The sequence below is a fragment of the Ovis canadensis genome, chromosome 12, assembly GCF_042477335.2.
Source record: "Ovis canadensis isolate MfBH-ARS-UI-01 breed Bighorn chromosome 12, ARS-UI_OviCan_v2, whole genome shotgun sequence".
NCBI lineage: Eukaryota > Metazoa > Chordata > Mammalia > Artiodactyla > Bovidae > Ovis > Ovis canadensis.
In genome coordinates this window covers 36568206-36584768 of record NC_091256.1, presented here as the reverse complement: position 1 = coordinate 36584768, position 16563 = coordinate 36568206, and the positions used below count along the sequence as shown (strand labels likewise).

General features: G+C 38.2%; 1 long non-coding RNA gene and 1 other non-coding gene across 2 annotated transcripts; one reads left to right on the top strand and one right to left on the bottom strand.

The window, feature by feature from the left end:
- Nucleotides 1-2787: 2787 nt before the first annotated feature.
- LOC138416374 (uncharacterized) lies at nucleotides 2788-16553 on the bottom strand. The gene is made up of 4 exons (XR_011247649.1): nucleotides 16436-16553; nucleotides 15439-15602; nucleotides 14762-14874; nucleotides 2788-4010 (listed from the first exon to the last, which is right to left on the bottom strand). It is a non-coding gene; the product is annotated as an uncharacterized lncRNA (long non-coding RNA).
- Nucleotides 15255-15326, top strand: TRNAK-UUU (transfer RNA lysine (anticodon UUU)). The gene has a single exon. It is a non-coding gene; the product is annotated as a tRNA-Lys (tRNA).
- Nucleotides 16554-16563: the final 10 nt, after the last annotated feature.

Sequence of the window (16563 nt, the reverse complement as noted above, 5' to 3'; positions counted from 1 at the left end):
CTGCAGGCCAAGCCACTGTCATCTCTCACCTTAAAGACTGCAATAGCCTCCTTACTCTTCTCCCTGCTTCTGCCCTGCTCTCCCAAAGTCTATTGTCTGAGTAGCAGTCAGAGCGATCATTTGATGATATAGATGTGGTCATGTCTCTCCTCTGCTCAAAATCTTCCTCTGGCTTTCCACTTCCAAGTACAACACAGTGACTTTATTATGGTCTGCACTGCCTTCTTTGATCTGACCCTGCTCATCCCTTTTACTCCCACTTCCCAGCACTTTCTCCTGGCTCTGTTAGTTTCACTCAAACACACCAAGCCCACTCATACATGGGAGCATCTGCACTTGCAATTTCCCCTCAACCTGGAACAGTTCCCCTGAATAGTCTGCTGGCCAACTAGTTCCCTCACTTCATCAAGGGTTTGTATCAATAGCATATCTCATTAGAGATGCCTTCCCTGACCAGCCTAAGTAAATAAGAGCTCCCTCCTTATTATTAGCATGATTATCTAATCCATCTTACTGCTTTATTTTTCTTCAGAACAGCTACCACCGGCTTTATATTTGTTTACCTATTTGTCTGCCCCCCTACCCCAAATATAAGCTTCATGGAAGAAAGGAATTTGTCTGTTTTGTTCACTGTGTAACATAAGCCCCAAGGAAAATATCTGGAATATATGAGGCACTCATAAATAACTATTTACCTACATGGAGCTTCCATATAGAGCCCGCCATCTTCTGTCTTCTCTTCAGCAGCACCCTCAACACTAGAAACAAACTGGGAATATATTTACTGTTGATTGAGGACGTATTTGTTGCGGAGGGAGTGAATGAAATTATACTGTACTCTCTTCCTGTATCCTACCAGAATATTAAAGCAGATAAAGAGGTCATTTTAACTTCTATGATTTCTATTTAGAGTGGTATTAATAACAATTCATTGGTGGGAAAAGCAAAATTTCAAAATGACCTCATTAAATATTACTTCATTAATAATTATTTTGACTGATTTTCACATGTGCTTTTATATGAAGAGTGAGAGTGCTCAGTTGCTGAAGAACTGACTGCTTACTTTGTAGATTTTCTATAGATTTGATGTCTGCATTACTTTTTTTTTCTTTTACTATTATTATTACCTTAAAGAGATACTAACAATCTTGGTGGGTAATCAGGAAAAAAAAAAATTTCTCTGCTGACCACAGTGAGAGCGGGAGTGGTAGTTCTTCCTGCCTGCATATATATAACTATAGTGGGTGAATCAGCGTTCATTTTTAACTCATAGCATTTAAACACTGATGCTTGACATAAACTCTAATCCCAAGTGTATTATTTTTTTTAACACTTCAGATGGAATTTTCACTAAGTAAAGGCTGAGTAGCAGTCAAAAAATAAATGCGCTGACTTCCCTGGTAGTCCACTGGTTAAGGCTCCCCCTGCCAGTCTGGTGATGCAAGTTTGAATCTGGCTGGGGAACTCAGATCCCACACACCCCGGAACAACTGAGCCCGTATACTGCAGCTGCTGAGCCCGCGTGCCTCAGAGCCAATATGCCACAGCTAGATAGGCCCCAGGGTCTGCAAGGAAAGCTCTCGAGTGGTGCAGCCAAGAGCCGGTGGAGCCAATTAAATAGACGTTTAATAAATAAATGAATGTGTCCAGTTTTGTGGGGATTGGGCATAAAGTATAAGGTATGGAGGGTCCCTGACCTAAAAGAGAATTTGCATCCTGACTGAGAAAACTAGACAAGTACACCTGAAACAAACAGAAGACAGCATAATATCATCTATCACTGTAAGCCTCTCACGGTGCCTAACACTGCGAGGTTTACAGTGGAGGAACATCCAGAAGACCTAACATGGAAGTTATAAGAAATAATCCAGCCTATTCCCAATGATAAAACAAACCACTGAGTGGAGTGAATGGGATAAAACTTTTCTTAAAGACTTATGGCTACCAGCCTAGATGGAATAACAGGGACTAGATTTCCCTCCCTCTGTGCTTCAGTTAAATATCTAGAAAACTAGCAAAAATTATATGAAATGATCATTTTTAGACATTGGACAACAAACAGTACAGGATAGTGATCCCTAAAGCAAGGGGAACAAATGAAGAGAGTGCTATGATTATCCCAACTTACTCCCCAGATAAAGTTTCCAGGCCACAACCAGAAAAGGGGAAACTCAAGTGATCTCCTTGAGCTGAAGAGACAGATTTGAAAGTTAGGGGAGGCAAACACAGCTGGAAGGCCTAAGAGAAAAGTACAGGAGAGAAGAGAACGGCATGGAGAAAAGAGAATTTTGCAGAGAGAGCTCGAGAGATCTGTAGAATGTTCCTCTCAAGTCTTCAACTGACTAATGGTGAGGAACTGCATGTGAGGAACTACCTTAGGCCGGGGAAGAATCACCAGAAAGGATAGGAAGAACAATTACTGGCATAGACCATAGTCTGTATTTTCACTAGCCAGAGTGGAAAACCTATGATTCAGTGCATCAGGTAGATTACTCAATAGAGAAGAATCGGCCTAAGATCTAAAGCTACTCTTATTCTACCTAACAAGGCTTGAAAACAAATCTTAAAAAGATCAAACTGTTTCCAAGGAAATTAACTGCATTTCAAAGAACAGAGCTCAACGTTATTTAAAATAGTAAAAAAATATGTAGCACTTAATAAGGTAAATTCACGATATCTGGAATACAATAAAAATTACACAGCATGCAAAGAAGTAGGAAAATACAACCCATAAGGGAAAGAAAAGTCAATTGATAGGAATGTTCCAAAATAACACAGATGATACAATTATTACACAAGGATATTGATGCAGTTATATTTCAAGATTATACAGAAAAGCATAACAGATTATATAAAAATGATCCAAATCAAACAAGTGAATAAATCAATGGCTGACAAGAAAATACACTGGAAAGGAGTGACAGCATACTAGACTTTGCAGAAGAAAATATCAGTGAACTCTCCAAAATGAAACAAAAGAGACTGGAAGAAATGAACAGAGTATCAGTGGAGGCACTTGGGTCAGCTGAATACATGTGTAACTGGAGTCCTTGAAGGAGGCAGGAAACAGAAAACATGTTTCAAGAAATAATGAAAGAAAGCATTCCAAATACAATGAAAACTCACAGATCTAAGACGCTCAACAAACCCAAACTTAAGGAACGTGAGTAAAATGACATGAATGCACATCAAACTGCTTAAAACCAGTGGTAATGAAAAATAATCATTAAGAGAAAAAAACAGATACACTATGTACATGGTGGCGGTGATTTCGTTGCTAAGTTGTGTCCGACTCTTGGCGACCCCGTAGACTGTAGCCTGCCAGGCTCCTTCTGTCCATGGGATTTTCCAGGCAAGAGTACTGGAGTGGGGTGCCATTTCCTACTCCCAAAGATAAATTTCTCCTTGGGGATATGCAATCCAGAAATGGAAGATCAATATATCTAAAGTGCTGGTGGAAAATATGACAGTCTGGAGTTTTTACATCAAGTATTTTTCAAAGATGAGCTGAAGTCTTTTCAACACATGGTGCTGGGATAACTGGATATATATAAGCAAATGAATGAAACTGAAGCCTACCTTGTTGTTGTTGCTGTTCAGTTGCTAAGTTGTTTCCAACTTTTTGTGACCCTGTGAACTGTAGAATGCCAGGCTTCCCTGTCCTTTACTATCTCTTGGAGTTTGCTCAAACTCATGTCCACCGAGTCAGTGATGCCATCTAACCACTCATCCTCTGTCGCCCCTTTCTCCTGCTCTCAATCTTGCCCAGCATCAGAGTCTTTTCCACTGAGTCAGTTGTTTGCATCAGGCGGTCAAGGTATTGGAGCTTCAGCTTCAGCATCAGTCCTTACAATGAATACTCAGAGAGTTGATTTCCTTTAAGATTGTCTGGTTTGATCTCCATGTTGTCCAGGGGACTCTCCAGAGTTTTCTTCAGCACCACAATTCGAAAGCATCAGTTCTTCGGTGCTCAGCCCTCTTTATGGTCCAACTTTCATATCTGTACGTGACTACCAGAAAAACCACAGCTTTGACTATACGGACCTTTGTCAGCAAGCCATATACAAAAATTAACTCAAAATATCATAGTCCTAAATGTAAGATCTAGAAGTATAAAAATCTTTGAAAATATATATAAGGAGAAATCTTAGAGTAGGCAATGATGTCTTAGGTACGACACTAAAAGCATAAGCAACAAATGAAAAATAGATAAATTGGACTTCATCAAATTTAAAACATCTGTCCTTCAAAGGATCTAATCAAAACAATGAAAATACAGCCACACAGAGGGGTAGAAAATATTTGCCATTCATGTATCTGATGAGGGACTTAGATCTAGAATATATAGGGAACACTAAGTTTAATAATAAAAAGATAAATACCTAGTTAAAAATGGGTAAATAATTTGAATAGATATTTCTCCGAAGTAAATATACAGTGGTCAATAACTAGATGGAAAGATGCTTACCATGGCTAGCCATTAGGAAAATGGTAATCAAAACTACTATATCACTTCATATCCAATAAGATGACTAATAAAAGAGACAGATAATAACAGGTGTTGGCAAGGATGTAGACAAACTAGAACTCTCACGCATTGCTAGTAGAAATGTAAAATGGTACAGCCCCTTTGGAACACAGTATCTTAGTTCCTCCAGAGTTTAAACATAGAGTTGCCAATTAACCCAGAAATTATAATTTTAGGTGTATAACCAAGAGTAATGAAAACATGTATCTATACAAAATCTTGTACACAAATATTCATAGCATCATTATTCATAATTGCCAAAAATGGAAACAACTCAAACATTCACAAAACTAATGAATTAGTAAATAAAATGCATATACTAATGAATTAGTAAATAAAATGTATATTTTATACATTGACAAAAATAAAAAAATGGAGAAAATAAAGTACTGATACATACCACAACAGAAATGACACTTGAAAACATTATGTTAGGTGATAAAGATCTAGCCACAAAAGACCACATATTGTATGGTTATATTTACATGAAAAGTCCAGAACACACAAATCTATAGGGACAGAAAGTAGATTACTGGTTGCCTAGGGCTGGCAGAGATGGGGGAGTTGAGGAAGGGGGATTTCATTTTGGGGGTGATGATAATGTTCTAAAATTGATTATGGTCATGCACAACTCTGTGATTTTACTAAAAATGATTGAATTGCTCACTTCAAATGGGTGAGTGTACACTTACATGATTTATATGTCAATGACATTATTACAAAACAATATGATTCCTATGCCAAAAAGCAAATTTCTAAATATGTAAAACAAAACAAAGCGAAAAGTTGGTGAAATATATTTTCAGACACACAAACGCTAAAAGAATTCATCAATACCATATCTACACTGCAAGAAATGTTGAAATCTTTCAGCAGAAAGAAAATGTTAGATGAAAATCTGTGGTAGTTCAGATGCTAAGTGGTGTCCAACACTTGTGACCCCATGGACTATAACCCTCCAGGCTCCTCGGTCTATGGGATTCTCCAGGCAAGAATACTGGAATGGGTTGCCATTTCCTTCTCAGGAGGATCTTCCCAACCCAGGGGTTGAACCCAGGTCTCCTGCATTACAGACAGATTCTTTACCAACTGAGCTATAAGGGAAGCCCCTAGATGAAAACCTGAATCTGCACAAAAAATTAAGGATACAAGAAATATATGTTTGCATGCTCAGTAATGTTTGACTCTGCGATCCCATGGACTATAGCCTGCCAAGCTCCTCTGTCCATGGAATTTATCCTGGCAAGGATACTGGAGTGTTTTGCCATTTCCTCCTCCAGGGGATAATGCTGACCCAGGGATCAAACTCGCATCTCCTGTATCTCTTGCACTACAGGCAGATTCTTTACTCCTGAGCCACCAGGGAAGCCCCCTATAAGAAATGTATATATGTGGCCAAATGTAAAATATATTTGTTTAAAAGAAATAAAATATAAAATATTTTTTCTTAGTTCAAAAAATCTCTTTAAAAGGTAATTAACCATTTGAAGTAAAAATAGTAATGCTATAGTGTAATGTTTATACATATATACAGATAAAATGGATGAGAGCAAGAGAGGTAAAATGGAAGTATACTGTTGTAAAGACCTAAAACAATAAGCTAAGTGATAAACTATAACATGGAGATATACCATAATAAGTTAAAGATGAATATTATGAACTTTATAACAACAGTGGCTTCCCTGGTAGCTCAGCAAGAATCCACATGCAATGCAGGAGATACCAGTTCGATTCCTAGGTTGTGAAGATCCCCTGGAGAAAGAAAGGCTACCTATACCAGTATTCTGGGGCTTCCCCGGTGACTCAAATGGTAAAGAATCCACCTGCAACACAGGAGACCTGGGTTCGATCCCTGGGTCGGGAAGATCCCCTGGAGGAGGGCACGGCAACCCACTCCAGAATTCTTGCCTGGAGAATCCCCACGGACAGAGGAGACTGGTGAGCTATAATCCATGGGGTCACAAAGAGTTGGACATGACTGAGCGACTAAACACTTATAAACTGTATAACAATAATAATAATAGCAACAAAACGACAAAGAGGTATAAGTAAGCCAACAAAAGAGATGACAGATTCTCAATTAATCTAATGGGAGATAGAAAAACGAGAAAAGGAGAAGAACAGATGAGGCAGAATGCAAATAGCAAGACCATAGATTTAAATCTAATCATCAATAATCACATTAAATATAAATAGTCTAAACATGCCTATCAAAAAATACAGATTTTCAGATTTACTTTTAAAAAAGCAAGACTCAACTATATGCTTCTTATAAGAAAACACACTTTAAGCAGAGGGCACAAATAGGTTCAATGTGAAAAAAAAAAAGATGAATCAAGCTAACACTAATCTAAAGGAAGCTGGAGTAGCCACATTATCAGAGAAACCAGATTTCACCGCAGAGAGTATTACCAGGTGTAAAGGAAGTTGTTTAATAATTTTAAAGAAGCTAAGTCATCACGAGGATATAATTTTAATAGCTTACCTTAATAAGAAAACTTCAAAATATATAAAGCAAAATCAGAATTTATAGGAGAAGTGCACAAATCTATAATTATTTTTGGAGATTTCAGAGGTCCTCTCTCCCTCAATGACAGACAGAATAATTAGACAGAAAGTCAATAAAGATATAGAAAACTTAAACAATACCATCAGTTTAGTTGACCTGACTGATACCTATCTATGGGGGCTAAAACACTACCCCAAAACAGCAGAATATACATTTCTTCTTCAAGTGTTTGTGGAATTTTTACCATGATTTTGTGGGCCAAGGAACAATACACTTTAAGGAATTTGAAACATACAAAATATGTTTGTTGATCACACGGAACTGAAGTATCAAAATATAGAAATTAAAGTATAGAAATCAATAACAAAAGGTCTCCAAATTCTGGAATCTAAATAACAAACTTTAAAAAAGAAAATAACAAGCTTTTAAATAACCCATGAGTCAAAGAAAAAAATCTAATAGAAAATTAGAAAGTATTTCACAGTGAACGAAATTGAAACCACAACATATCAAAATTGGTGAAATGTTACTAAAATACTGCTTAGAGGGAAACTTATATCCTTAAATATTTGTGTTAGAAAACCAGAAAGGTCTCATATCCATAACTTCACCCTCTACCTTAAGAAACTTGAAAAAGAACAAATTGAAGCCCAAGTAAATCCCAGGGACGGAGGAGCCTGGTGGGCTGCCGTCTGTGGGGTCGCACAGAGTCGGACACGACTGAAGTGACTTAGCAGCAGCAGCAGCAGCAAGCATAAGGAAGGAACTAATAAAGATAAAACCAGAAATCAATAAAATAGCAAAAAGAAAATAGAGAAAATCAATGAAACAAAAGCTGACTCTGAGAATTCCAAGAAAACTTACAAACTTCTAGTCAGATTGATCTGAAAAAATAAAGAAATGATCCCAAATGCCACTATCAGAAATGATACAGAAGATATAACTGCACATGCTACAGACATTAAAAGACTATCAAGGGAATATTATCAACTTTATGCCAATAAATGATAAAACTGTGATAAAATGCATGAAGTCTTTGGAAAACACAGAGTGCCAAAGTGCACTTAAAAAAAGATAATCTGAACAACCCTGTATTTATTTATTGGATAAATTAATTGGTATTCTTGCCCGGAGACTGCCATGGGCAGAGGAGCCTGGAGGGCTGCAGTCCATGGGGTCACAGTCAGACACAACTGAAGTGACTGAGCGCACACAGGAGGAAAAGTACTTTCCCACAAAGAAAACTCCACACCTATATAGCTTCACTAGTGACTTCCACCAAAAATTAAAGGAAAAAGTAATATCAACTGTATACTACAAACTTCTCCAGGAAACAGAAGAGAGTGAAATATGTTCAAACCCATTCTAAGTAATTTATCATATTAATATCAAAACAAGCAATATGATCATCTCAATAGCTATAAAAAATATTTGATGAAATCTTATATCCACTCTTGATAAAAATTCTTAGCACCCTGGAAATACTGGTGTTCCTTAGAGATATTGTGGGTTTGGTTCCAGACAATGGCAATAAGCAAATATCACAAAGAAGCAAGTCACACATATACAAGTTTTATTGGTTTTCCAGTGTATCTACAAGTTATGTTTATACTACATTGTAGTCTATTGAGTGTGCAATAGCATCTTGTCTAAAAAATGTGTATTACTTTAAAAAGGCTTTATTGATTAAAAAAGATAACCATCTTATGAGCCTCCAATGAGTCATCATAATAATAGCAAAGATTATTGATCACAAATCATCATAACAATATAATAATGAAAAAGTCTGAAGTACTGTAAGAATTACCAAAATGAAAAAAAAAATAAAAAAAAAAAAAAAAAAAAGAATTACCAAAATGTGACAGAGACATGAAGTGAGCAAAGGCTGTCAGAAAAATGGAGCTGATAGATTTGCTCCACAAAGCGCTGCCACAAAACTTAAATTTGTAAAACAGACAGTATATAGCAAAGCAATACTGAAAAGTGCAATAAAACCAGGAATGCCTGTAAGAGGAAACTCTCTCAATTTGATAGGGGGCTTGTACAAAAGAAACCTATGCTAGTGTCAGTTTTATTGATCAAAGACTGAACACTTTCCTTTAAAGATCAGGAAAAAGTCAAGGAGGTCGGATCTTACCATATCTAGTCCACATTGTATTGAAGCAGAGGAAAAGGCAAGCAGAACATAAAAGGCCTAAAATTCAGAAAGGATGAAGTTAAATTTGCAGACAAATTTCTAGACTATCCTAAGAAATCCACAAAAAGCTACTAGAATTAAGAAGTTTGCAAAGTTTCTGAAAATAAGAACAATATGCAAAAATTAATTGTGCTGCTATATGCCAGCAATAAACAATCAGAATGTGAAATTAAAAGTATAATACTTTTTACAATAGTGCCCTAAAATAAAATATATTGGGGTAAATCTGACAAAAGATGTGAAAGAAGTGAATATTAAAGAGTATAAATTACTATTGAGGAAAATTAAATTTAATAAACAAGAGTTAAACCATATTCATGGACTGTAAGACTTAATATTTTAATAATTCCACTTTACTTAAATTGATCTATGAATTTAATGAAATTCTAATCAAAATCCCAGCAGGTTTCTTTGTAGAAATCAATGAGCTAATTTTAAGATTTATGTGGAAATGCAAAGGATATGGGCTTCCTGGGTGGTACTAGTGGTAAAGAACCTGCCTGCAAATGCAGGAGACACAGGACATGAGAGTTAGATCCCAGGGTCAGAAAGATGCCTTGGAGGAGGGCATGGCAACCCACTCCAGTAATCTTGCCTGAAGAATCCCATGGACAGAGGAGCATGGCAGGCTATAGTTCATAGGGTTGCAAAGAGTCAGACACAACTGAAGTGACTTAGCATGCAAGTACACAAAGGACATAGACTAACCTTGCAAAAGAAAAAGCTGAGAAGTTACACCACCTTTTAAAAGACTTACTGTAGTTACATTAATTATAATAATATGATACTGGTATAGCTCAGTTCAGCAGTCATTCAGTTGTGTCCAACTCTTTGCGATCCCAAGAACCGCAGCATGCCAGGCCTCCCTGTCCATGACCAACTCCTGGTGTTTACCCAAATTCATGTCCATTGAGTCGGTGATGCCATCTAACCGTCTCATCCTCTGTTGTCCCCTTCTCCTCCTGCCTTCAATCTTTCCCAACATCAGGGTCTTTTCAAATGAGTCAGCTCTTCGCATCAGCTGGCCAAAGTATTGGAGTTTTAGCTTCAACATCAGTCCTTCCAATGAACACCCAGGACTGGTCTCCTTTAGGATGGACTGGTTGAATCTCCTTGCAGTCCAAGGGACTCTCAAGAGTCTTCTCCAACACCACAGTTCAAAAGCATCAGTTCTTCGGTGCTCAGCTTTCTTTATAGTCCAACTCTCACATCCACACATGACCACTGGAAAAACCATAGCCTTGACTAGATGGACCTTTGTCGACAAAGTAATGTCTCTGCTTTTCAATATGCTGTCTAGGTTGGTCATAACTTTCCTTCCAAGGAGTAAGCGTGTTTTAATTTCATGGCTGCAATCACCATCTGCAGTGATTTTGGAGTCCAGAAAGATAAAGTCAGCCACTGTTTCCCCATCTACTTCCCATGAAGTGATGAGACCGGATGACATGATCTTAGTTTTCTGAATGTTGAGCTCTAAGCCAACTTTTTCACTCTCCTCTTTCACTTTCATCAAGAGACTCTTTAGTGCTTCTTCACTTCCTGCCATAAGGGTGGTGTCATCTGCATATCTGAGGTTATTGATATTTCTCCCGGCAATCTTGATTCCAGCTTGTGTTTCTTCCAGCCCAGCGTTTCTCATGATGTACTCTGCATATAAGTTAAATAAGCAGGGTGATAATATACAGCCTTGACACACTCCTTTTCCTGTTTGGAACCAGTCTGTTGTTCCATGTCCAGTTCTAACTGTTGCTTCCTGACCTGCATACAGGTTTCTCAAGAGGCAGGTCAGGTGGTCTGTTATTCCTATCTCTTTCAGAATTTTCCACAGTTGATTGTAATCCACACAATCAAAGGCTTTGGCATAGTCAATAAAGCAGAAATAGATGTTTTTCTGGAACTTTCTTGCTTTTTCGATGATCCTATAAGCAGACCACATAGGTCCACAGGACAGAATATTCTAGAAATAAACCCACACATACAGAGGCAATTGATTTTCAACAAACATGGCAAGGCAGTTCAGTGGAAAAATGTTAATCTTTACAATAAATGGTGCTGGAACAATTGAATAGCCATTGGTCAAAAAAAAAACAATCAACCTCAACACTTACTACATACCATATACAAAAACTGACTGGAAATAGATCACTGACCTAAATGTAGGAACAACTTCTTGAAGAGACTATAGGAGAAAATGTTTGCGACCTTGGGTTTACTAAGACTGAAAAAATACACACAAAACCCATAAACTCTAAAATAAATAAATTAATATGGGCTTTAGAAAAATAAAAACATTTGCTCTCATTTCTGTTAATACATTCTCTGTTATTAAAAATGGAAAGGTAAACCACAGACTGGGAGAAAGTATTTGCAAAGCATGTATCATGTATTCAACAGAGAACTTGTATCTAGAATATATAAATATTATAACATTAGTAACAATAAAAACAACCCATTTGAAAAAAGTGGGTCAAAGATTTGAACAGATACCTTACTAAACAAGACACAAATGTAGCAAATATGGACAAGAAAAGATACTCAGTATCATCAGTCATTGTGCTCAGTAGCCAGTTTCAGTTGTGTCTAAGCCTGCAGGCTCCTGTGTCCATGGAATTTTCCAGGCAAGAATACTGGAAGAGGTTGTCATTTCCTTCTCCAGGCTGTCTTCCCGACCCCAAGATCGAACCTGCAGCTCCTGTACTGGTGGGCCGATTCCTTACCAACTACACCACCTGGGAAGCCCTATTAGTCATTAAAGTGAAGTCGCTCAGTTGTGTCTGACTCTTTGTGACCCCATGGATGGTAGCCTACCACGCTCTCAGTCCATGGGATTTTCCAGGCAAGAGTACTGGAGTGGGTTGCCATTTCCTTCTCCAGAGGATATTCCCGACCCAGAGATCGAACCTGGGTTTCTCGCGTTGTAGGCGGACACTTTACCGTCTGAGCCACCAGGGAAGAGTCTCATGAGTCATTGGGGAAGTGCAAATTAAAACCATAATGAGATATTACTGCATATCCACTAGATGGCTAAAATTAAAAAGATTGATCATAATAAATGCTGCCAAGGATGAGGATAATTGGATCTCTCATTGCATTGCTGGTTCTAATTTAAAATGATTCAATCCTTTTGGAAAACAGTTTGGAAGTTTCTTTAAAAATTATGCCTATCGTACAAATGCAGTCTTTCCACTTCTGGGTATTCACTCAAGAGAAATAAACATATACATCCACACCAAGACTTGTTCACAAATGTTCACGGTGGCTTTACTGGTAACAGTGAAAACAAAAACAAACAAAAACCCAGCTGTCCTTTCACAGGTAAATAGACGTGAAAGTTTGGAATATTGCCTAGCAATAATCAGGAACTACAGATACTAGCAACAACAAGGAGATTCTGAGTGAAATAACCCTGATGCAAAAAAATAATACACATTGTAAAACTGCATTTATATAAAATTCTAGGCAATTCAGACTAACCTATGACAGTGGTTGCTTGGTGATAGAGCAGGGAGGGTAGACGTGGGCACAAAGAAGCATAGGAGAAAAGAGGACAGTGATGAGACCTAAACTACTGGATTGAAATGATCCTATTAAAAAGTAGTGGCATTGACATATACACACCTCTATACATAAAATAGGTAACTAATAAGGACATACTGTAGAGCACAGGAAACTCCACTCAATACTCTGTAATGGTCTATGTGAGAAAAGAATCTAAAGAAGAGTGGATATATGTATACGTATTACTGAATCATTTTGCTGTACATCTGAACTAACACAGCATTGTAAATCAGCTATACTTCAATAAAAAATCTTAAAACAAGAGTAGTGGGAGATAATCCAGGTGGTGAGAGTAAATCAGGTTATAAAAGATTATTAATCAAGCACCATAATTTAGATTTAGAGTCAAAAGCAGACAGCTATCAGACTCTAAGCAAATGGATCATATAACTGAAATGGAATTTAAGCAGTATCCTGTTTGAAAGCCAGAGAGAATTGAAGATTTGCAATGGGAACAGCCAGTAGAGTTAAATTATTTTCCTACAATTAAAAAGCCACGTCGAAGTCCTGTCAAAGGGTATATTCTCCTGGGAGTGAGTCATATACAAGGCAAGGTCTTCTATCAGCATGTACTATTTGTCTAGTCCTGACAAATATTATTACCATTTCTACTGAACAAAGAAAGAAACTCAAACACATGAAATTGCCAGGAGAATATAGGCTTATATAGAAGTTCCTGTTTCCGGGTCTGCCTAATTTACTTTGGCACTATTTTCATAGAAGTCAAATATTTGGTGCTTTGAACAAATACCAGGGTGAGGCCTGTACAACACAATTTCCACAGTGTAGACTGTTTGGCTTTATCTATTTACAGTTTTCAGATAGGGATTACTTCCCTTACTGGGACAATTAGCAGACACAGAGAATGGAGTCAAAAGCATTAAAATAGGTATCAGAAATTTAACTGTATGACCCTAGGCAAGGTGCTAACTTTTTTGTCTTAAGAGTTCTTGTCTACAACATTGTGGCTCATGGTAAAACCTCATAATGTTTCTACACGAATAAATGGGATAATATATTATAATGTTGTCCATTTATGTTGTTTAAATAAACAGCAGAATCTCAGGCTCTTCCAGCCAATAGGGATGGTTGATGATACAAGAAAGTGAAGTCGCTCAGTTGTGTTTGACTCTGTGACCCCACGGACTGTGGCCTACCATGCTCTCCGTCCATGGGATTTTCCAGGCAAGAGTACTAGAGTGGGTTGCCATTTCCTTCTCCAGAGGATATTCCTGACCCAGGGATCGAACCTGGGTTTCCCACATTGTAGGCAGATGCTTTACTGTCTGAGCCACCAGGGAAGAGTTTCAGCAAATCAATGACTTTGTCACAGAGGGGACACTTTTTGATAGTACCTACCCAGTAGGCTTTCCTGGTGGCTCAGAGGTTAAAGTGTCTGCCTGGAATGTGGGAGACCCGGGTTCAATCCCCTGGAGAAGGAAATGGCAACCCACTCCAGTACTCTTGCCTGGAGAATCCCATGGAAGGAGGACCCTGGAAACTGCTCCTTTGTTACTAAAAGATAGCATGGAGGGTTATAACTCCTTCCAAATTATGCTTGTGAGGTCAAAAGTGCCTCCTGGAAGGAGACACTGAGAACTGAGAGGGAGAAAATATGGTCTTGATGAAACATACAACCACAGCAGACTTGTTACAGATCATACACAGTAATTTCCAAATTCCTCTTGGTAAAAATGGTACTAACGTCTCAGTCGAGAAGCATTGCTTGTAACTTTTTCTAAAATCTGACCAGTTAATAAAGCACCTGTGGTTGTGAAAATTCTGTATTTCATAGTTTCTCTTAGCTGTAAAATAAAAAAATTATAATATCAATCTAACAAAAACACATATATGTTTCTCTTAGCCATAAAATAAAAAATTTATAATATCAATCTAAGAAAAAAAAATGTTGTTGTTTAGTTGCAAAGTTGTATCCACCTCTATTGAGACCCCATGGGCTATAGCCTACCAGCTCCTCTGTCCATGGGATTTCCCAGGCAAGAATACTGGAGTGTGTTGCCACTTTCTTCTCCAGGGGATCTTCCTGACCGTGGGATCAAATCCATGTCTCTTCCAAGGCTCCTGCATTGCAAGCGGGTTTTTTAATCACAGAGCCACCTGGGAAGCCCTATATATATATCATTGAAGCTAATACTACCTTAGTAGATATATTACACGTCTGAATTTGTATTACCCTTCTCTGAGAGGGGTCTTATATTGTTCTGCTTCCACACTCCCACATTTGTTTCCTCTTTTGTACTATCTTATCCTGAATTTAAAACTGAATTTTTTTCCCTTTGTATTGGGAGTCAAATTATAGATATATTTAAATTATTGGGAATATTGTAAAGGAATTTTCCCCTTTATTCTTAACAAAAGAACATATTTCTCAACTAAAACTTAGGTAAATGTAGGCTGACAGGCAGTAGGTAAAATTATTTGGATAATAATTAAATGGGAATTCACTGGTGGTCCAGTGGTTAGGACGTGGCGCTTTTACTGCCATGACCCAGGTTCAATTCTTGGTCAGAGAACTAAGATTCCATGTCAAGTCCTCTAAATCATGCAGTTTTGTTGCATGTTTTCCAGCTGATTTGATCCCTTTTGCGTGCCCTGATGTTTCCAGCGCTTAGAGGAAGTGCTCACCAGCCAGCTGGTTTTGTGGAAACTTCCATCTCTCTCCTACTTTCCCACAGAAAACTGACACAGATAGAATAGCTCCTGATTCGTTCTGTCTCTCATTATTGACTTATTTTCAGCAAATATGTTTCTTCAACTTGTGTAGCTAATAATGGAAATAATCTGGTAGTCTGTCAGAGAAAAAACAAAGATATCAATTATTAACTTTCTCTCTTTTATCTACTGTTGCTTTGAGTTGACTGGTAACTTTAAGTTGTCAAAAATTGCTTCCCCATTTTTGTGGAAGCATGAATTTCTAGCCAGGTAAAACCCACTTTAGATTGGTTTGGGTGAAATTACACCTCAAAGCAAGGGAAGAAATGTAGCCAAACCAAATCTTTATATTAGAAACTTACTTTCAACACTTATTTCTTAGTAAGTTCATTAACACTCGTCATGAAAAGTGACTCCAGACGGGTGCACAGAACCACCCTCGCTGAGAGGAAAAGATATTCTCCCCTAAATTTGGGGGAAGCAGTCAGTCATTTCAATTCAAAGCTAAATCTTAAATAAAAGAAAACAATTTCAAGGACGCAATTAAAAGGCTGCTGCTGATAAGTCGCTTCAGTCGTGTCCGACTCTGCGATCCCAGAGACGGCAGCCAACCAGGCTCCCCCGTCCCTGGGATTCTCCTGGCAAGAACACTGGAGTGGGTTGCCATTTCCTTCTCCAATGCATGAAAGTGAAAAGTGAAAGTGAAGTCGCTCAGTCGTGTCCGACTCCTAGCGACCCCATGGACTGCAGCCCACCAGGCTCCTCCGTCCATGGCATTTTCCAGGCAAGAGTACTGGAGTGGGTTGCATTGCCTTCTCCGATTAAAAGGCTATGCAGATTTATCTTGTCAGGGCCACGAGCCACGCCTCCAAGGCTGGCTGCGCGCACCCGCAAGCCCAGCAGTATCTGATAGGTCGTCGTACGGGGAACTACTCGGATAAAGTGACGTTCTACTTTTTTTGACTGTTACCCTTATCCAGCCGGCCTCCCCGTGCATTAATCTTCTTTTGCAATTAAAGTCTCTCACTTTTCCCGCTGAGACAAACTAAGCTGCAATGGGAAGGCGGCAATCCACCGCCACTTCCGGGTCATTTCCGG